This window comes from Numenius arquata, chromosome 6, assembly GCF_964106895.1.
Source record: "Numenius arquata chromosome 6, bNumArq3.hap1.1, whole genome shotgun sequence".
NCBI classification, from domain to species: Eukaryota; Metazoa; Chordata; class Aves; order Charadriiformes; family Scolopacidae; genus Numenius; species Numenius arquata.
In genome coordinates, this window is record NC_133581.1 from 20184372 (window position 1) to 20208744 (window position 24373).

General features: G+C 36.2%; 1 protein-coding gene across 1 annotated transcript in view; it reads right to left on the minus strand.

Moving 5' to 3' along the window:
• The window catches only part of PDE3B (phosphodiesterase 3B), an 89235-nt gene that overhangs the window by 34319 nt on the left and 30543 nt on the right, over positions 1-24373 (minus strand). The window lies entirely within an intron of this gene.

Genomic DNA, 24373 nt, shown 5'->3' on the forward strand with positions numbered 1-24373 from the left:
CTCTCCCACACTTGAAGACATAACTGTATAACCTAGTATATGCAAAGGTAATGGAAAATCGTATCCAAAATCCTGCTTTCACTCCGCTACTTTGACTTACTCTCTAAGCCACTTCACTATCCTGTTCACAGAGCACAAGGTACAGTTATGTACAACATTCTTTTTGCAAAGGTTTCTAAATACAGGCATATGAAATTCTATCACAAAAGAGAATCGTGAAAAATAGTGAAGTTGCCTTGTTCCTTATTCTAAGTAACCTACTGACTTTTGTTTCTATAATAGGTTTTCCTATGATTTTGATGAGTGAAATGGATACATGAAAAAAATAATTTAAAAAATCAAATCTTGTGATATATCAGGTTGCATTGATCGTAAAAATACCCAGACTTAACACAATTATTTTTTTCTTTCATTTTGATAGCATGACTCAGATGGAGAAACTATTATGAAAGGAGGAGGTCATGATGGGTCAAGTGTCTGCCAGTGAATGTAAGGTTCTAAGAGTAACTCACCAGCCTTTTCTATACAAGCAGAAAAGTATTGGGATATTCTTTTAAACTGCAAGACATTTTTAGCAAAATCATCACAATAGGGAAAGGCCCATAAATGCCTACAGAGAACAACATTGGCAGTGAGAATATTGTTGGCCATTTGGGACAAGTACTATTTACAATAAAGTTGCAGTGTAGCATGCCCAGTAAATCCATCAAATATTACAAATGAACGCAAAGTAACTTTTCCTTGGGGAACACCACTATTTTTTTCATTTTTCAGCCTTTTTCTAAGAGCCTTTAATGTGTTTGCTGTGAAGTCTCTTTCAGACCATGTTTTCAAAATAGCTATTAATGAGATTAACCTAACAAAACCAAGTCTACACTCATCTGTGACTAATTCTATGTTCTTAAATTAATCTCTCAACTAGCATCTCCTAGAACTTGCATATTTATACTTTTTAAAACAGAAAAGGGGAAAATACCTATAATTTAAAAAACTAACACTAACCATAGAAAAACGATGGGATGCCAAGATCCCGGCAATATCTGAATAGAAAAATACTGTCCCAAAGAGGCAAGCAGAAAAGCTTTTACAACACCCATCAGACCACTGTAATTGCCTATTCCATTCAAAATAACCCTCATAATCTTTATGAAAAAGGTAAATAGTTTTATAGGGTTTTTTTCTTTTTTTAAATGAAAACTATACAACATATGCTTTAAAAACAAAGGGTTTTTCCATTACAGGAAGTATAGATTTCATTCTAAAATTAATAAATATAGCAAATACCTTATACAGCATTTAATTACAATCTTTACGCTGAAATGTAGCAATTAGAATTTTTCTCTATTTGAGTATGAGTATTTTTAATGTATCAGTTAATTTATGACATTCAAAATGCATATATTAAACAAATACCCTTGTAAAGCACATACAAACTACACTAGGAGACAGGCTGGCCAAAATAAATAATCAAATATTTAATCATTCCTGATACAACACATGAAAGATAAGATTTTATTATAGTAACCTTCAAAGGAGTAAAATCTGTACAATGTGGTGTAACCAATCAAAAGTTGTGTCTTGTACCACAGGACTAGAAACCAGCAGCTATAACATCAGCTTTTAAAGGGACCCAGAAGAATGTGGGGAAACTGTCAGAGGAAATGGATAAAAAAATTGGGGGGAAGGAGGGAAGAAACCCCACAAAATTAATTTATGGATGCATCATTTAAATGAAACTGACAGAAATCAGTAGGATTTTCATATATGGATACTATGCCAAACAAAACTCCTGGACTCCATTGAAACAGACTGCACATAGCAATAAAAGGGAACCAGTCAGCCAGTGTACTTTGATTCAAGACACACACACACAAAAAAACCCAAACAAAAAAACAAGCCAAAAAAAACCCCAAAATTTGACACAGTCTCCCCTTAATGCTCCTGAGGAAATCACATTTACATAGGAATGTAGGGATGGCTCTCCCCTGGATAAGCAATTTAGTTATATTTAGTATATATTTAGTTATTTAGTTAAAATGTAGAAAGTAAAGTATAAAAGCAGAAAGTTCACAAAAAGAAAAAAAATGCCAGTAGAGACTTCCTCAAAGATTCAAGCTGGGATCTATCTTAATCAACCCACTCAAAATGAATTGAAAAGGCAATAGAAGTCTGAAGTGTCAACATGCACCAATGACACAAAATTCCTGAGGATAGTCAGAAATAGAGCCAATTGTGAAAAAGCGTCAAAAGATCTGAATATAGCAAGTACACAGGGAATAAGGTATTGCTGAAATTCAGTACTAACAAGTAAATGCTGAGAACAAAAATAAATTTTAAACTATTTGTATAGAAACCTGGGCTCATATTACATCAATAGCAACCAGGTAAGAGATCTTGAAGTCATTTGCATCAACCCATCTCAAAGACATTAAATGAAATATTAGAAAAGGAAGAACAAACAATACAGAAAAAACAGCGTCACTGCATATATCCATGCTCCACCCACAGTTTCAGTGCTGCATGTAGATATAGAAGTATAGAAGAAATAAAAAAGGACAGAATAGTAAGAGAAATCAAATACATGGAGCAGCTTCTACTGTGAGGAGCTACACAGACTGGGATCCCTCAAGTGTGAGGAAAACAGAGGGTTATAACAACGTTCTATAGTTACCAATGTTATGGAGAAGGTAAATATGGAATGGTTATTCAGTACTGTTCACAAGCACATGAATGAAGGCCATGTAATTAGATCATCTGGCAGCAGGCTTAAAACAAGCCAAAGGAGGTATTTCTCACAAATTACTGCAGTCATTGCTGCAGGTTTTTAGAGAAACTAAATGTAACCAAAGATGTTAAAAAAGTTCAGAGACTGATCAATCTATAGCTACTCACCGCAGCCCAGACATATCCTCTAGCAAAGGATGGCACAAACTGTAATTTGACAAAACATGGCAGAGAATCCCAGAGGAGAAAAAAATCCACTTTTAAAAAAATGTTACTACTGACTGTTATTAATAATAACAGGTCTGGGTGGACCAGTTTGGTACTATCTCCAATTAATGTAAAATGAGTGTAAAATTAATGTAAAATGGGCCCATCTTAGCAACTTTCCTAGTTGCAGCAAACCGTACTATCCTTTTGTATCCTTGGGAAGTTTCCCTCTGAGGCCTGGTTATGGACTTGCTCCTCTTACCCATCTCTGTCTTTGAACTACAGGTCCCCAGCTCCTTTCTGTAAATCTCATTCTTCCTCCACTCTTGTATTCTGTAAGCTTCTCCTCTTCCCCTCACCCAATATGCTCCCAAGGGTAGCAGCAGTCTCCTCTCCCTCCAGAGAGTTCCACATGACCTAGTCATTCCCTTTAAAAGAAATACAGTTAAAAAGAAATCTACTGTCCACCAGATTTGTTTATATTATAGCAATTATGACTTAATCCATTTGTTCCTTTTGGTGGATAATTGACACTAATGATCATAGAATCATAGAATTGCCGAGGTTGGAAGGGACCTTTCAGATCAAGTCCAAGCATCAACCTAACACTGACAAAAAACATCACTAAACCATATGTCTAAGCACTATGTCTACCCATCTTTTAAATACCGCCAGGGATGGTGACTCAACCACTTCCCTGGGCAGCCTCTTCCAATGCTTAATAACCCTTTCAGTGTAAAATTTTTTCCTAATATCCAATCTAAACCTCCCCTGGCACAACTTCAGTCCATTTCCTCTTGTCCTATCGCCTGTGACTTTGGAAAAGAGACCAACCCCCACCTCTCTACAACCTCCTTTCAGGTAATTGTAGAGAGCGATAAGGTCTCTCCTTCAGCCTCCTTTTCTCCAGGCTAAACAATCTCAGCTCCCTCAGCTGCTCCTCGTAAGACTTGTTCTCCAGACCCCTCACCAGCGACTAGCCCTCCTCCATTAATAACTATGTACCTTCTTCAAAATTTAAATATAAGACAGATCAAAGAGCTTGGAAAACCTCTATTACATTTCCTTTTCAGACTTTTTATATACATATGTATGCATGTATATGTATATACAAGTTTATACACATAAATTTACACATATACACACAAACTCTACAGAAATGGCTATATAAAGTATATAATCACAATACAAAAGTTTCTTTAAATATATTGCACTTACAGTATTATCACCTCTCTCATACTCGAGCATCAGCAAACTAAATAACACAACAAACACACTGTAACATCATCTTGCACAATGCTCAGAAAAACCACTGAAAAAGTAAGCTACAGAACTTCTGCTTTTTCATTCAATGCATCTCAACTTTATTTCTCTTTACATTTTCAAAATGTGACTATCAGGCTAGTAACTAAAAATAATCAGGAAGGTCCAATAGTGACAAATCAGCAGAAGAGCAGCACTTCCAGCACCACAGATCTCCAAGTAATAGAATTCAACATAAAATATTAAAATAAACACAAAACTGAATGAAGCTGCAAATACCAATGCAATGAAGCTGAGAACCTGCTAATAGTTATAATTAACTAAACAAAGACATTGATGAATCTATTATCAGCACATCCCAATACAACCTACTTTTTGAAGATCAGAGTGAATTGCAAGTCTAATGTGAAGATGACAGGCCCTCTCACAACCGTAACTATACCTGCTTTAAAAGGCAAAAGGTATACACCTCTAAACTGACCATTAAATCACCAAACATCTTAAAAGAACTCACATTCAGAAAAGATGTGTAAGAATTCTTGAGGAGATTAGCAGTCTAATTCTTAAGACTAGCAAGTGCCCTTCATAAACTGTATTTGAAATTTTAAATTAAAAGGTGCTTCTTACTAACTAGAGTCCCAAATGAAATCAGTTCTTTCCTCATTCTTTATCCTCCAACAATTTTACTGTTACTGTTTGGAGAGAAACCAGATGAGCAGCAGCTTGAAAGAGGGGAAAAGAGAAATAAGGAAGGACTAATATTCTGGTGAGATTCTAAATTACCATTCCTTAACTTGCTTTTTTTCTTTCAAAAGGATTATTTAATATTTTAAATGCATTTTACAGACTGTTCAGATTGTTGCACAAAGGTCCATGATCTGCTCTATCTAAAAAATTGCTTATTTTTTAATTTGATGGTGATAGCTGATGATCGTATGAGCACATTACACTGTACTGGATCAAATAACATGAAAGAACAGTTTTTAAATGTAAGTTTACATGTCCTCTTAAATAAAGACAGTTATATGATAGGTGAAGTGGAAAACAGCAAATCTTCAAGTGAAGGGTATTTATTCTTTTCAACCATGCTAGATTCCTTCATGTCTATCACCAAGCATTTTCTTTGCCCAACTGCAATTAGCATAATGTAGTGTTAAACTACTTTAATTCTCATACTTAAATAGGGATGTTTTGAAGTAAGGATAACCAAAATAACCAACATCTTAACCCCCTGAAAAGTAGTGGTAAATAGATACAGAATATTTGTCTCTTCACTCCAACTATATTATAGGAAATAATGTGCATTTAATACAGAAATAAACAAATTTTATACAGAAAAAAGTTCTCTTTGTGCTAGTGGAATTGGAAGGAAATCACTGATATGTAAGTTTATCTGTCATGGATGCTAATGAAAATATACTTTACAGATCAAATGTTTCAAACAAAAGCTTAAAGTCACGGAGCTATAAACTCAGAAATACAAAAATAGATTGACAGAACCTGGTCTGAAATATACGGAAAGAAGAAATTATTTCTTCTATGTTACCATTTTTGCCTTTCCTTTTTTTTCTTTTTTTTTTTTTTAAATCCCCTCTTTTCAATCCGTCTGTTCAGGCTGTCTAACTTTTTTGCATTTGTTTCTGCCAAGGACAGGCAGCTGGACTATAAGGGCAATTAGATCAGCAAGACACAGGCTAATTGCCATACATACTACCAGGGATTCTGGCCCAGAGATCAGTCAGTAGGAAGTAGATGGCAGGAAAACCAAACAAATCAAAAATCTCTCTCAGATTTTGAGGAAGATAGACTTTATGATTTGAATCTTTCCAGGTCTACCTATGCAGTGGTGCCTTCTTGGTTAGTGAAGATGGTTATGCAGGTGTCAGTCAGAAATGGTAACACTCAGTAAAGACTTATTACTATCTCCAGGTTAATACAAACAGGGAGGATACACTTCTTCAGAGCTCTGTGAGGGCAGTTGCCTGTGTTCCCTGTACTTCAATTATGCCACCAATTGCTGAAAGTGTCTTTTAACGCTGAAGATAGCTTTAACAGCAGAAGATGAAACAGGATACATACAGTTATGAAATATTAGGCCCAAAGGGACTCTTTTTATTCTTTACTTATATAGGACAGAAGAGATTGTAATAATTTCTGCACCCATCCCATAACTACCAACTGGTTTACTCTAAAGCCTATTTTTTATGAGTATGTCTGGGTCCTTTCAAAGAAGCTAATTTTAGTTGAAAGAGAGTATGTGTGAATGAATGTTTTAATCTAGAGCAAATATATAAGTCGTATACAGACTAACTAGGAGTGTTCTAAATCACCTCACGTTGGACTACGTGGGATCACAGAAAACCCATCCTCCCAAAATTAATGTTATTTTTAAAAAATAATTCTTATTTGAACACTTACAGCAAGAGATAGTTCATATCTATCTACAGATTCCAACTTCCTTCTCTCCTTGAAAAGAATATGCACGTACTTAGAGTATCTTTTGCACATACAAAGAGGAATTCTATAATAAGTTTAGCAGAGCAGGAAGACCACCGTTACATTTCAGCATTTCCTCTCAGTAATAAAATGAACAAATCTGGCATTTCAAGAAAATTAAAAACATCGGGGGTGGGGGGAATCAACACACACCTGTCATAACCACAAAAGCTATTTAAATGTTTTAACAACTAAAAAGCAATTTAAAAATAACAGCATAATAAAGACAGATAGGCTTTGGTTCTATGGCTAGTTTGTAAGCAGAGCTGTTCCCAAATACCTCTTCACAGTAAGGCAATAAGGCAACAAAACACAGAGATTTAACAGTAGTCCATGTACGAAGGCAGCTTGGACCAATATTGTAGATCAAAAGCTCTGACACAGTTCAGCTGAAGAGGATTGTTTCCCTAGTGAAGAAGGAAAAACTATTTTCTCTGAGCTAAATTTGGTTAGAGACCAATTCTTTTTCAGAACCTGTTTTTCCCTCCTTTATAGCATACCCTAACTGGGCCTGAGTTAGATTTAGAAACCTACCCCACTTGCCACCACAGCATGAAAGCTTAGAACTTCACTGGAGGAAATTATTGATGATTCTTCTAATAATCCTTTATTTCCTGAGTTCAAATCAAATATCACATTTCTCAAATGTGTGCCTTACTGCAAAGATGTACACAGAGACATGAATTTCAGAAGCAGTCTCTATAGTAAAGGCGATTCTTAAAACCCATTGGAGGATCACAGGCATAGTCAACAGTAAGGAGGAATCTTTGAGGCACAAAGTAGAAAAACCCAAAAGTAATTGCTTCAACAAAATACAGCAGTACAGAAACGCAAGAATAAACAGATAGCAAAAGTAGTAAACTGCACTAGCTTAAAATTGCTATGTAGTTTTAAGAAAGGATGATTCCAGGATGAGATTTTGGTTTGTGTGGAGACACACAGAAAGGCAAGGTTTGTGCATGTGTGTGTCCATAGATCCTGCTCATGCAAGAATTTTCCATTTTCCAATGCAGTAGTATGTGTACACCTACAGAATGAACATATGGATGGAGAAGCAAAATAATAGAATTCTTAACTGCAAGGAAACTGCACAAGTCTCATACTACTCCTTAGATGTAGTTTTCTAGAAGTCTAGCTATTAAACTTCTATATGGGAACTGTGAGCATGAAGTCCAGAAGAAAAATGTTACACACAAGTATGTCTAAAACACTTGAGTAAACCATTGAAATTTTACTATCGTACACCATTCCAACTCCTCTCTAGCCACTGCCCTTAAAAACGCTCTTACTCTCATTATATAAAGTGTATTAAGGCTCCTTCCTCTTTCTGATATGAATTTTTTTTCAGAACGTTCTTTCATATAGAAAGCATCAGCAATGGTTCTTAATATAATTTAACATTTCCATACTAACTACATCGTAGGTGTCTGTACTGCCCTAAAAATCTTTTAAAAAATAGAGATGACTGTGAAACGTGCTATTAAGACACTTACAAAGAAGTTTAGCAGGGTGTACAAAAAATACTTTGAAACATCATCTCATCAGATTCTCTCTCACAGAACGTTTTGAAAAAAGTAGCAATGCCCTAATTTATGGGTGCTTCTCTTACAAGCCATCTGCCTCAAGCAAAACAGCTGCCAGTGATGCAAGCTGGGAAAGTAGCCAATCTGGCTCACGTGCAACTATATACCCAAGAGAGCAATTAATAAGTCACAAAACAGTACCCAATTATGCAAGCATTTTTGAATCTTGGGGCTCAGAACAGGGCTGAGAGAGTATGAGACAGACAGAAGGAACTCTGAGCATTCAACCACAGTGTATGGATGCTGCAGCACCACCTGATCTTTCCTCCGTAACAGCTTTTACACAAGACAAAGTGGGAAATTAAATTTCATCTAAAAGCTAGCAAGCTTTTTTAATATCAGGAGACCAAATGACAATATTTAAATTGCAGGAAGATATCTTAAATAATTGCTTAAGTCCCAAGACTCAGGCAATACTACCTTTCATTCAAAAAGAACAGGGTACTTATTCAATAAAAGAGAGTCAATAATTACTTACAAAAGTGGCATTGTTTTACCCTACTTACGTGAGAGAATTAAAACAAAGATTATTTCTATTGTCTTCTTTCAAATATTAACATCTGAGTTTCATGTATTTTTTCTTTTAAAAAATTAATAATTTCAGAATGTAACAAAGAACTCCTCTCCAGCCATGAACTGAAAAGCAGCCAGGGTTATTTTTTTGGCAGAGAGCAAGCAAGACTCAAGCTGAGCACATCTGAGTAAGTTTTGACAGTTGTATCATATCAAATTAATTTTTTCAATGCTCTTTTGTTCACAGTAAGTTTTTGACTAATTGTCAAAATATACAAAAATTAAGGTCTGCACATTTCAATCACTGGGGAGCCTTCTCTTCACCAGGAAAAAGTCAGACTATGTTAGAGCTAAAAACATGAGTCCACACTTTGTATTCTGACAGATCAACTGAAGAACTTTGTAATTAGGAGACTAAGATAACACACACTAATTCACATGCATAATAGAAAAATCAAAACAGAAGTGTTATTAAACATGTAAATATGCCTTATTGGGGGTGGTTTTCTGTTTTGTTTCCTAACATACCAGGAATAGTTGTTTGCCAAAATATTATTACAGTATCACTGCTTGGCAACTGCAGAAGAAGATATTCTAAAATGAATACAACTGTATCTCTGTTACAAGCCCTATCCCAACATTACTTCCCCAAGCAACTGTATAAAAGTTACATTTTGGTTTAAAAACTAGAAAACCCGAGGAGACACCTAAGTCAGTCATCTCTCTACCTTCTTACTTCCCCCACCCCCCACAAATAGATAAAATTATTAAAAAAATTCATCATAACTATGTTTAATAAAATACTAGATTAGAAATCATAAGACTTAAATTAGTTTGGTAAATTTTAATTCCAACAATGAGAACAACTTCAAAGGGGTACAGAACAGTCATACACATACTCAAACAAGCTACTTGGTTCAACAAGACGTTTAGAATAGAAAAGGAACAGCTGGACTAAGACAGAACCATAAAGAACTCAACATCTTTAGAAAGCTCAGAATAACAAGACAGAAGGGAAACTAGTGCTTGACTACCTGGTACCTGCAATGTAGTTAAAGATTTACAGAAAGGAACTCTGCTCCTCATAATTTTAGCAAATCTTTTGGAAAGGGCTCACTTTATTCAAGTGAGAAAGCTAAAAAAAAACCCAAACAAAAAATCAGTATGAATTTACAAAATTCATTCAATGAAATACTGTATGGTAAAAAAGCAAAAGGTAAGAGTCAAAAAAATATAAAACAAATTGAAATGGCACTTAAAATATTTGTGAGGTCTTTCTCCCACAGGTAATCTCTATCAAGTAGTAGAGCTCACGCAGAAGCTTACAACAAAATCCTTAATACCTACAATCTCAAAACTTAGAGGAACTTGATCACCAGTAAAATAACTACTCCTCTATCAATTATGTTTTGTTTTAAATGATGCAACAGGTTCAAAAGCTAACAGGCAAGAGGGGACAGATGTACAGGCAAATACAGATAGCACAAACACTCTCCTGCACCTTTCTGCCTGGAAAGCAGAACCGTAACAGCTTCACTTTCGCTGGAAACTGAGCTAAAATATGTATTATACCTCCAACACTATTTACTGAACAAACATACTTCTTCCTCTACAGGAATCATTCTTTCTGCTCTACTAATTTCTAAAAAATGAAATACAACAGTGCCTGAAACTAGAATGTCAAAATTGTGAATGACATGATAAAAAGTGTCAGGCAACTTCCCCAGGAACATTAAAGGAATGTAACGGAACTGCAGTCTCTCTCCTGCCACTGCACCATCTTTCTATTCCTACATCACACAGAAATGCTGAGGCCATGCAGTTACCCCTCAGATTCAGATAAGGACAATAGCTATCTCTGACCTCAGCCAGTTTTCTTACTTGTACCATCCTAAACTTAGTTTTGTAAGCCTTAATACATTTTGATGCAAGGTGCACTATCAATATTTTCAAATGCATTTGCCACCTTTAAATAATGAAACAAAAACTATCAAAACCTTCACAAAATATTTAGATAGATAATAACGCTACAAACTGTTATGACACAAGATTTACCCAACTAATAATTGACTTTAGAAAAACTTCCTATCGGCATGCTATAAGATGAGGAGTGATCATTTTAGACCATCTAACGAACAAGAAATCATTTGTCAGACACTAACATACTACAAGTGCTTCAAGGGCCATATGAGCATTTGCAGTCAGCCATATCAGGGCACAGCTATGGAACTTTCCATTCCACTTCACAGTACTTCTGATTTTATAGGCAGTTTAAACCCATAAATAATAATTTTGTATAATAACTAAAAAAAAAGAAGAAAATGCATTTTTATATAATATAAATGCCAAGCTCTTTTTTTTTTTTTTTTAAAAAAAAAAGAAAATACATACACTTCTACCCCGCCCATTGAGTACTTGTGTGTTTAAAGAAGTTAAAAAAACAAGAGACGTTTGCAGGAAAATCAAAGTGCTACAAACTGAGGAAGGTCAAAAGTATTACGTGAGAAGTGAACTTTATTCTACAATGACACATTTTAAGCCTTGCTATCACATTTCAATACAAAACAGTTGAACATATTCTATCAGTTTTTCAACGTAATAGCCAATACTAAGAAATCTACAAGCTTAGCTATACCTTTCGTAGGTTTTGAGTTGCACAATCTTCCTAAAATAGAACAACAACAACAAAAACTATTTATTCTTAAAATAAGGATTGAAAACTTTCAGTAATTCAGCTAGTTTTTCTAGCTATGTTATGTCTGATCTTCGTAAGAAATAACAAACAGAATAAAATCTTCAGTCTATTACACACTAGGAATATCTTTCCTATTACTATTTTTCACATACAAAAAAAAAAAAAAACAACTACATTCAGTTCAAGCTGTCAGTTGCTATCTGGACATGGTCCTGGGCAACTGGCTCTAGGTGGCCCTGCCTGCGCAGGGGAGTTGGAGAAGATGACCTCCAGAAGTCCCATCCAATCTCAACCATTGTATGGTTCTATGAACTGCACAATTAAGATTGGTGCACAATAAGTCTGTAGTCCCAGATGAGATCAAACAGATTTTTAAACCTTTGAGCAAGTTCCAATATTTTTTCCCTTCATCATATCATTTTGTGGAAAAGTTATAATAATTTGCTTGTATGTCCACACCTGAACACGTTGAACAACTTTGGAGTTAGGATAGAAATGGATTTCTTAGTTATGGTCTTTTGGGGGGGACAGTGATACACCACTTAAGAGGTCACATCACCGAGATATAGATATATCTATCGATATAGATATACACATATTGCTTGAATTGGAGTTTTTTGCCTTATTTGCTTTTCTATACCAGGCATTACATTCTGAAATGAAAATGGGAGTATATAAATAATTGCTATTAAAACACAAAACAGATGCAACCAATAAATATCTCCAGTGGCATGAAAATATACATAAAAAGCCTACAGGCTGATTTCTCCATCATCAATTTCTTAATTTTAATAAAAAATTCCAATACCTCCTTCCGCCATTTCACTTCTACTATTTGACGCATTGATCTAAAATATTTAAAAAAAAAATAAAAAATTACTTGATGGCTTATAGTTATTAGATCCACATGGTTCACACTACGGCTTTCTCATCGAGTGAACCTTTTTGGAAGCAGGGTATAATGCCCTTCCCAAAGAAGTTCCTGAAAAGCTTTCCTACTTCAAAACAGTCAGAGCTTCTGCTATTATTGAGGCTAGTGCCACAGTGTAAAATCCATGCTGGTCATAACCTTACACACAACTACCGAGTACTAACTTCAAACAGCGTCACCATTTGAAACTTCTAAAGGTCTGAGGATGTATCCTATTTTCAAGCTACAGTTCTGACAAATTATTTGAGATACCAGAAACAAAATACCTCAAGTAAGTAGCTTAATGCTCTCTCTGGACTCATCAGTAATGTGCTAAGGCTACTGCACTGGACAGATGATGCCCACAGGAGGCTAACGCTGCTCCTGCCTTTACTCTAGCTCAGATACCAGCAGTTTATGAACCATTCCTTGTCTGCTTCAGCAGAAAAAACTAAACACATTTAAAACCTTTTACCACAACTCTCAGACATATATCATCATGGCCATTAGGTAATTTAAAAGTACTTCAGATTTCCCAAATCTATATGGCACCACAGTTCTACACTGAACTGTAACATGAAAGGCCTTGAATTTGGAAAGCTCTAAGTCTCATATCCAAATAGTACTTCAAACCTGTGGGAATGTTTCAGGGAGCATGAGGACACAATGCTTGGTTTATTCATCAGCAGATAGCTAAGGGCTGATGATCTCACTCCTCAAACATATATTCAGTGATTCCTCTTTACGGCATTATTCTAGACTGATTATGTATAATGATTGTCAAATATAAAATACTTGTTCAGTGAAATTACAACATTGGTCAGTAATTATATAAAAAGTTTAGGCACTCCATCAATTTGACATCTTGGAGACAGAAGAAAAATAACTGCTGTATACGTTAAAAAAAAAAAAAAAAAAAAAGACTATTTTGGCTGGAAAATACTTTCTAGAAAGCACCCACCACCATGCGCTTGGCTATGGTGTTCTTTATGGCAATAATATAAACTTTTTGTCCTCTTGAGTTGCTGAACTTTTTTAAGGCAACCTGTGCCCTCTTTTCCTGAAGAGCTTACATTCCCAAGATAGTTTCCTTACAATCCAGTATTAAGCTGAGAAACTGCAAAAAACAAATGACATAAGCACCACTCTCTTTGGAACTTGCAGACATGCTTCTTTTTTTTTTCTCTCTCTACTGAAAGGCAATTTCTGAATCGCAATTCATAATATTATGGTAAAAGGGACTACTTAAGTGGACAGATTGACAGGTAAGAGAAAACAAAAATATTTTTTCTTTGAGAAGACACCAGTCTACACTTGGACAATACCGAAAGCCACTGCCAAGCAGAAACAAGTTTAGAGGTCAACAAAAAGTGCCAGTAGTGCTATCTTGAACAATAATCACTGTATCCAAAGAATGCTTCTGCTGATGCATTAATATTTTTTCTGTCATGAGGGAAAAAAGCAGACTGAACCTCATAGGATTGCCAGATGTCCTGTATAATTAAGATGTTACGTTCTAGTGGTTAAATCCAATGCCTTTTGAAAAGCATATAGGGTGTAGCTTTTCTTGTATTTCTGTGGTAACAGTTGTTTTTCCAAACATGCAGAAATCAAGGCTACGGGGCATCCAGAAAAAGTGGTTATTATGGAGATATATTGTACTTTTCATGCACAGTTAATCTACATATGTACAGTTTAGTTCTCTGTCATTGTCCTAGATTTTAGCATCTAAACTCTGGCAACCCTAAAACACTGCCAAATTTCTACAGACAAAGGAAGAGTTTGTTTCAGCTCCAGATGTGATTGTGACTAAGGAGCTACTACTGACCTCCCTCCTCTCTCCCACTGACCTTAGCAAAATACTTGTAAAATGGGACTATTTATATTAAGGAGTTGCCCTCTCATAACTGGTTCATTACTGCATCATCAGTCTGTATAGAAAATTATTACTGGTGGTAAAAGATGCAAATTTGACTTTTTTATACTATTAACATGCAAATTCTTGAACCAAATTGCTACAGGCTGGTAGGAAAGGAAAAGAAGTTAAACCACTGAGCAATACGATTATAGCAATATAGGCACTGAAAGGCTGGGAGATTGGTTTTTCACTCACAGTTTAGAAAAACTCAGACGCCACTGGAGTAAATGACAGAAATTTCTGCCACAGCAGTGGAGACTTCAGCAATTTTAACCTAAATCTTCGGAATATATGTAAAATGATGAAATAGTCCAAAGAAAAAAACAGTTCAAGATACTTTTATCATCAGTTTAAAACTGTCAGTCAGCATGTGAAACTTCTGGGTCAAATCAAGGGGATAGAAATTATGTTAACTGAACCTGTACTCAAACAAAAAGTAAATGCTGAGATTCCTAATATTAATGTTGTAATAAAGTAAATCAACCCATTTAACATTCTTATATGTGCTATGCAATCAGTAGCCCAGATTCCTTTGTAGTACTGTAAATAAAGTGCAAAGTAAATCTTTGGAAGTTATGAATAAAGTAATATAAGCACTAAAATTATTATAACATTTTGAAGCAATCTGATAAATCTAAAGCTCTCAATGTATGTCTCTCAACTCCAGGAAATGTGAATTACCTGGTTTCTCAACTGGTAGAAATTGATTGATAATGCATGACTCAAGATATGAGAACTGCTGCAGTTTCACACACAGGGTTGAATCTACCCCAGTGAAGTGGGACATTTTTCTAACCATTAGGTGCTCTCAGACCCATCCATTAGGCAATTAGTGTGGTGCAAGCTGCTGCTTTTCAGCTGCTCCATCTGAAGCCTCTTACAGTTTTTAAAATACAAAATACTGCCAAGTTATCACCCCTCAGAGAAAATACACTGGGAATGTATTACTGCCCTGGAAATAAAAGCAAATCCATTGGCAATTACTGCAGAACAGCTGATGTATCATAAACTAGGCAAGCCATAGTAACATACCCACCCACAAGGCTAAATGATTATGGGATAAAAGGTTAACTTAGACCATTTTAAGCAAGGAAACAATTCAATATTTCTTTCTATTCCACGCACTTAGTGTGACCTCATATGATCTTTACCATAAACCTTCCAAACTAAATAGAATACAAACCAATTTTCTAATGAGTTTTCTATAACATTATTTAAAAAAAAAGCAAACTTCTCTGTCTTCTCCAAGACAGATGAAAGCACTATGATAAATATTTCAAAGACAGAAAGATAGTTGAAATAGACTGGTTATCAGCATAACACCACTGTATCGGACAAAGATTCTTTGTCATTCAGCTATTACAACCATAAAATGATCGTTTCTCTCTGGATGCTTTCAATCCTGAAACAAAACAATAGCTCTTAAAATAGCATAGCTCTTAAAAGTCTTATCAACTACAGAATTTACTGAATATCTCTAATTATTTACACTGATCATGTTCTCTGAACACATCCAGCCTGTACCTGGAGAAAAGATAAATGATTGCTGGAAAAGGAAAGGCTTTACCAAAATCACGTACAAACGTACAACACAACTGAATTGAGGGCTATTAGTATTGTAACATTTCAAACAAAACTGCAAAGCATAAATACAGGTTTCTTAAAAGCATGACAGTGGTTTACATAAAAATATTTGAATTGAAATATATAAAAATCCGCTATACTGTATTGTATAGTATAATATGCATACATATATTTGTAACAGAGTTGTAGAGTATAGAAGCAGCACTCACAGTGTTCCAGACATTAAAAATATTGTGGTTAACGTTTTAGGATCACAGTACCACTGCCACGTGCTGATGTATTATAAACAAAAATTCCAATTCATGACTGACCGAACCTGTTCTATTGCAGCAGAACAACTAATTAGCTGTTACATTCCTTTTTGGTGATGGATGTAAGTAGTTCGTCATCACTTATTCAAGTAAGTGGAAAGCATTTTTCAAAAATCAATGTAGAAAATGTAACTGAAATTGTCAGTCTCATAAAGTAGCATCAAGTTTGATGCAATAATTATGTTTAGAAAATATCATGCTAATGTGTGTATAAATAGAAAAAGAAGCAAGACACTCTATCAATATACTAAGAAAGTTTTAAGGGATTTACAGATGAGTAAATGAAATAGAAATTTTGTCCATCAACAAGGAATACAGCAAGTGTGAGTTGCCACACTTGGAAGACAACAGATCAGATCAGAAGGAGCACAGTACTCTGCTTCTTTATTATTCAGTGTATGGCCCCATATTTGCTGAATGCAGTTCAAAAACACCCAACAACTTCTTGTTACTTCCTCTGGCCTTGGTATAGTGCTTACCATGAAAACACCTGAATATTCACAAACATTCTTAGAAAATTAATTAGAAAATGCTTGTAAAATATTGGTGTACTTTGTACTTTACTGATTAGTAACTCAGATTAAAAAAGAAACAATGTTCAGTTTCACCACTTACATGATTTTAGGCATTCAAAGTATGGTTGATATTCTTTGGCTACAGCAAAGAGTGGTTACTGTTATTGCAAATCACTTCCATAGTCCTGGGGGAGGCAGGGGAAGAATAAACCAAAAAAACATACATACAATTAGTAACCACTTGGGAAAAGTTAGATTTTAGTGACTCACGAAGAATCTCACACACACAAAGAAATCTTGATGACAAAGTCAGAATAGAACTCAGTTCTCCAATGTAATGTTCAACTGCCTCAAGCCTAAGTCCATCTCTTCTTTTTTTTCCTGACCTGTGACTCATTCTTTACACTTATTTGGGGGCATGGAGTACTGGAAACTACAGTGAGAAAACAAAACAAAAAAATCTCTCATTATTCACTGTGATGCACCACAGATTTCAGGATTTGGGGAGCAAAGTGAGACAGCAGAGATATATGTAACAGGAATTATGTAACTAGAGCTTGCAAAATCACAGGCACTTTTATTTCCAGAATTACTTAATTTTTTTAATTCCTTTAGAAACACAGCCCATTTTAGCTTTTTTACTGCTACTGCCTAATTTTTCTCAATAAGGCAAACCAAAACTCCCAAATTCCACCATATGTCATCACACTGATGGAATGACAAACCACTGAAGATCTGTCCCATTGGAGCAAGCAATAGTAGAAGTCAGGTTAGTATATTTTATTCAGATGAATACTAGAAAGCACTGAGAACCTCTTACAGCTTTCTCTGCCATTCATGATTTCACAAACCACTGTCATATCCTCCCTATAGCCATCTTTTTTCACGATCACTGACATTGTAATCATCATTACAGAAATGCTCTCTGATTGCTATTTTGAGGCAGATCCTAAATATTCCTCAGGAAGAAGTTAACAGTTGCTTTTCCTTTTCTGGTTTCTCTGATTGGATCCTTCAATAAACAATCATTGATAACATCTAAAGATTTAATCTGAGTACTCAACCCTCATGCGAAATAGAAACATAAAGACATATTTCATTAATGTAGTTTTAAAATTCTTAGGGTGCCACAAAATGCAAGACCTCTGAAGGGAGAAATAGTCTTGTTGAAACGTTTTAAAAAAATCTTGGCTATTTATCCGATTTCTTAGCTGACAACAGAGGAACAGACAAATGCCCACAAGTTTCCATAACTATTCCTATGTATACTCAGTTGAAGACATATTCACATTATCAAGTGTGAAAAAACATTTATTGTTTTAACTCACATAAGCCATCTACTTCAATATTCAGTAATAACTCCTGACAGTATTGATATTGCACAGTCCAGCATCATGAAGAGCTTTGAGCTTCCAAGATTATTTTTTTTGTCATGATATGTAACTCCTTCTTATTTAGCAGTTAAAATTAATATCGATATTAATTCCAACTCACTCAACACCCAACAATTCACAATTATGTGGATTCTTTAGACTTGTGAGATTTTCACTGATCTTAGTTAAACACATAGATGACAACTTGTAAAAAACAACAGTATTGTTCTTTCTTTTGTTTAGACTGGTTAGTTTTTGCAAACTTTTCTGCTGTGTTATTTCTACCCATAATACCACTATTAATTTCTAACTTTCTTGATAAAGCCTGGTGTAAGGGACTACCCAATTTTTAAAGTCCAATAACATAAATCCAGTATACTACTGATGCAATGAGGAATTCTTGTAGACCTTAGAAGCACATTTTTCTGTTACAGAATGTTTAGTAGGAATTCTTAGTGGTCCAGTCCATCAAACAGCTGCTTCAACCCTTATAATAGTTAATGAAGCTATTAACAAGCTTCAAAATCAAAGTCTCAAGAGACTGCAGTACCTCAGTCTAATGGAAGAGAGTGACATCTAGCAGGGCATTAACATGGTAACCTGTTTAAGCACTGAGGTCTCAGCTTGCTGTGTGATCCATCACCTTTCTTACTCTAGGGTTGCTCTGCTGCATGGTTCTTCACTCACAAAAAAACCCCAAGATTCACTAATTAACTGGGTAAACACACATCAAATCTTTCTTCAGGAACAGATTTACAGAGGGATTTCAGAATTATTCCGTTAGCTCAAGTATCAGCAGTTAAACTAAAGATCACTGTGTTCAAAATCTACCTGTAATCTGTTTGTGAAAGACAACAAAATTTGGTATCATTCACAAGCTGAAAATTTTAAAATAGATTTTGTGCTTATAGAGTAGAAGAGTTTAAAAAGTCTAATGTGAATCATGTATGTAGTTTATTCATTGCATATTACATACATAGCTGATGTAATCTACTGAAGGACAACAACTGTATGGTATCACATCTTTCCCCAGATTAAGAGGTGGAAATTTCTGATAATTCTCCCAGACAGAACACAGTTCTTTAAAGGAAGATACAAACTCATGTTTTTAAGCAAAATATACTTCAATGCTCATTTTATCATTAATTACTTCAGCAGCATTAAAGAGCAGCATCCAAAATCAACAAAGGTTTCATACCAATATAGGGACAAGAGAACTAAATTAACTAATATCAACAAGAGGTTTTAATTTTTGGAGAGTCTGGTCACTGACATTAAAGGCAACTAATGCTTCAGTCAGAGAGCATTGCAATATATATTTAAAGCATGTGAACGCTTTCCTACAAAATTCATAAGATTTATCCCAAATGTTAAATTAAACATCAGCACAACTTAAGATTTATATCATGTTAGCAAAATTTTTCAGGTTTCAATGATATTTAAAGCCATATTATGATTTGAACACACAGTTGCTATGACTGCTGTGCTATAGAGTGAGAACATTGCTTGGCAGACTAATATGGGAAAAAGTACTGGAGAGAAGAGGGGCCCGAGAAAACTGGTTAGTATTCAAGGATCACCTCCTCCAAGCTCAGGAGAGGTGCAGCCCAAAAAAGAAGTTGTCAGGCAAAAAATCCAGGAGTCCTGCATGGATGAACAAGGAGGTCCTGGGCAAGCGCAAAAGAAAAGAGGAGTCCTACAGAGAGTAGAAGCAAGGACCGGTAGACTGGGAGGAATACAGAGAAACTGTCCAAGTGGCCAGGAACCAGAATAGGCAAGCTAAAGCCCAGATAGAATTAAATCTGGCCAGGGACATCAAGGATAACAAGAAAAACTTCTGTAAGTATGTCATGGATAAAGGTACTCAATTACTTCTTCAGCTTGGTCTTCACTGGCAAGGGCTCTAACCACACTGTTCAAGCTGCAGAAGGCAAAAACAGGGGCTATGAGAATGAAGAGACACCCACTATAGAAGAAGATCAGGTTGGAGACCATCTAAGGAACCTGAAGGTAAATAAGTTCACGGGACCTGATGAAATCCATCCATGGGTCCTAGGGAGCTGGCAGATAAAGTTGCTTAGCTGCTTTCCATATATTTGAAAAGTTGTGGCAGTCTGCTGAAGTTCCCGCTGACAGGAAAAGGGGAAACATAACCCCCATTTTCAGAAAGGGAAAAAAGGCAGACAGGGGGAACTACAGGCCGGTCAGTCTCACCTCAGTGCCTGGCAAGATCATGGAGCAGATCCTCCTGGAATCTCTGCTAAGGCACATGGGAAATAAGGAGGTGATTGACAGCCAGCATGGCTTCACCAAGGGCAAGTCATGCCTGACAAATTTGGTGGCCTTCTATGATGTTGCCACAGCACTGGTAGATAAGGGGAGAGCAACAGACATCATCTACCTGGACATATGCAAAGCGTTTGAGACTGTCCCACGTGACATCCTAGTCTCTGAACTGGAGAGACACAGATTTGATGGATGGACCACTCGGTGGATAAGGATCTAGCTAGAAGAACGCACTCAAAGTGTTGCGGTCAAGGGCTCAATCTCCAAGTGGAAACCAGTGACGAGTGGCATTCCTCCAGGGTCAGTACTGGGACCAGTGCTGTTTAACATCTTTGTCGGAGACATGGACAGTGGGATAGAGTGCACCCTCACCAAGTTTGCCAGTGACACCAAGTTGTGTGGTGCAGTCAGCACGCTGGAGGGAAGAGATGCCATCCAGAGGGACCTGGGCAGGCTTGAGAGGTGAGCCTGTGCAAACCTCATGAAGCTCAACTAGGCCAAGTGTAAGGTCCTGCACCTGGGTGATGGCAATCCCAGGTACAAATACAGGCTGGGCAGAGAATGGATTGAGAGCAGCCCTGAGGAGGAGGGCTTGGGGGTGTTGGTTGATGACAAGCTCAGCACGAGCTGGCAATGCACGCTCACAGGCCAGAAAGCCAACCGTATGTGGGGCTGCATCAAAAGAAGCATGGCCAGCAGGTCACGGGAGGTGATTCTGTCCCTTTACTCTGCTCTGATGAGACCCCACCTGGAGTACTGTGTCCAGCTCTGGAGTCCTCAGCACAGGAAGGACATGGACCTGTTGGACTGGGTCCAGCGGAGGGCCACAAAGATGATCAGAGGGCTGGAGCACCTCTCCTATGAAGACAGGCTGAGAAAGTTGGGGTTGTTCAGCCCGGAGAAGAAAAAATTCCAGGGAGACCTTATAGCAGCCTTCCAGTATCTAATTCTAGGGGTACCTAGAGGAGAGATGTGGAGGGACTCTTTCTCAGGGAGTATAGCAATAGGACGAGGGGCAATGGTTTAAACCGAAAGAGGGTAGATTTAGATTAGATATCAGGAAGAAATTCTTTACTGTGAGAGTGGTGAGGCACTGGAACAGGTTGCCCAGAGATGTTGTGGATGCCCCATCCCTGGAAGTGTTCAAGACCAGGCTGGATGAGGCTTTGAGCAACCTGGTCTAGTGGGAGGTGTCCTTGCCCATGGCAGGGGGGTTGGAACTTGATGATCTTTAAGGGCTCTTCCAATCCGAACCATTCTATGATTCTGTGATTCTATGATAACATATTACAGGCATCAAAAATGCATGTTTCAGAACACTAAACTTCTAGTCTGCTCCCAGCACCTTTTGAAATATAGATTTAATACATGCTGATAAGTTTATATTAACACAGTAGGCTAACAGACTGTTTGAAGTACTGGTTATAGTAATGAGGATCTCTCTTTTTTGCAAGTTTTTTTGCAAGTTTAAATCCCAAGAAGAGAAAGATGGGACATAGAAAGTTGTATGGCCTATTTCTATAATGACAGAAGAGTTATGAGTAGTAATCAAAAGGTACTGAGATGTTTCTAGTTCATTTATACAAGCTAGTAAGGAGTATGTTAGAAAACTCTTGAAGCTAAAAACCTTCAGTAGTACTAGCTCAGTAGCCACAGTGGCTGGAGTTCAGCATTGACTCAGTACTTAAATATTTGCTCAGCTCCTTTCCCAGGATTCACAGCCTGAGAAGAATTATGTGCTACTGCAAACATGCCCTCAGCAGTACCTGAGCTAGTTAGCTATGTCTACACAAAACTTCACACCAACAGGTACATAGTCTTCTAGGATAATTCCATTTGAAAGGACCTCAAGAGGTCACAGAGTCACAATATGTCAATAGTAGATGTTTTCTATGAAAGAATAGATGTTATCCTGTATCCCAATCTTACCTTTATACCAAAAGGAGTAGTTGCTGATTTTATTTCCTTTGTTGTGATAATTTCCATTTGAAGCCTCATTTCTGCTAGGGTTAGAACTCCAAATAATAACAAGAGTTAAGTTTTTACATCAGGGATGGAATTCCCCTTCCAACTGGTGTAACCCAAAGTGGGATGGCAAGCACTAGCCATCCCAAGAAGTTTCAGGACCACTGCTGTACAACATGTAAGAGAATCAATTACTTGGCCAAAAAGAATGGTCAGTTTCTGAAATAAAGCAATGAGGTAAAGCTAGCAAAAGCAGAAAGAGAATACAACTACTATTTCACAAAATCTAGGAACAACACATTTAAGTAGTTGCCTTCCAAAAAGAAGGCGGCAAAGGGAAATCATAAAATAAAGCCTGTCCAAATTGCCACCAAACACTACATTAGGCATTATTACATTTGAGTTGAAAATAATTCTTTCAGACATGCCTGGTTTATCTACAAACCTTCCCTTTTTTTGGCAGCCATATGTGAACTGTCCCTCACAGGAGTGTTTACTGGGGGCTACAGAGATAAAAAGCATCTTCACCACTTATATAGAAATATATTTGATTTGTAACTTTATAAATTCACCTTATCAGCCAACTTTCCTATTAATTGCTGTATAACATGAGCTAACCAAAATCAAGCTGTTGAAGTCTCCCAGCTTTTCAGGATATTTCTGAAGACACTGAAAAGTTCTGAAAAGTTCTGTTGACTCTACGCTACATCTCAGAATTTTTAAATTGTGGTTGCCAGTTTAAGATGTATGGAAAAACCTATGAAAAAAGCCTACATGATAAAATAATCCAGCTTTAATATATTATGATACTGCACTGAAAATGTAACTTTTTGAATAGTAACATTGGACTGCTAAAAATAAACGAGCAAATAACTTCTGAAAAAGTTAAAGAACCAGCATGGATATTTCTTGCAAGTCTTGCAAGAAAGAAATGCTTCTCAATTTGTCTATCACAAATTTAAAGAGAAGTTTTTTGGATCAGAGCCCAATTACAGTTTCACAAACTGAACATACAGGATGGTAACTAAGAAACCTGAGAAAAGAATGGTTGCTATAGGTTGTACTGCAATTAGGAAATGTAATAAAAGCTTGTTGCTTTGTCTCAATTTAAGATAATTATAGTTAACCCATAGGTGCTCTTGAAAATTTCAATATTTCGTATCTTTAATTCAAGGAGAGATTTTAGTAACTCCCTAAACCATCTAACAAATTAAACAGTTTCATTTTTAAAAAAAATCATTATAGGAATTCAATGTATCTTGTACAGTATCCCAGAGCAACAGCTTTTAAAATTTGGAATAGGATTGTTATAAGATCGTAAACCATAGACAATGAGCTAATTTTTAGCAAATTATTTAATTATTATTTTTACTGTTAACACATGACCTAACAAGGGAAGAGTGACCTTTTCTCTGCCTATAAAACTGCGTTTGGGATCTCTGCTGTGTCTGCCTTTTGAAGTCAGTGACGCTGAAAGGATATTCTTTTGAATAATCCATTTATTTACAGAAACATACAAAGTTTGCTCTCTGTGAACAAGAGCAGAACCTGTAGAACTAATACTTGTAAAAACCTAAACCATATGTCCAAGATGCAGCCATTTCTCTGCAAGCATAGTTATAGTAATTCCAACTGATCTCAAACAACACAGAATCAACACGCTTCCCCTGCAAAAGAAAATTAATATAAGAGCATGGTATCATTTCTCAGTGAGCAGATTTTTCTGCTGTTCATTCGTCTCCAGGTGTTTTGCACAAGAACATCTGCTATTGTTGGACAGAACTTTCAGTGGCACAATCCTGCAACACAAAGTCTAAATGGCAGACAGTTATGAACCTCCAGAAAACAGCTAAACTATGTATTGCTGCAATATACTGAATCTAAGAACATACAAAAGTTATGAACTTTGACATATCAAGCTGGTCTCTAAAATAATCTTAAAATAATTTTTAAACAAGTTAATTATTGTCACTGCTAGTTGTCATGTATATTGCTACATTGAACACGTGATTGTTGCAAATTCTGCCTAA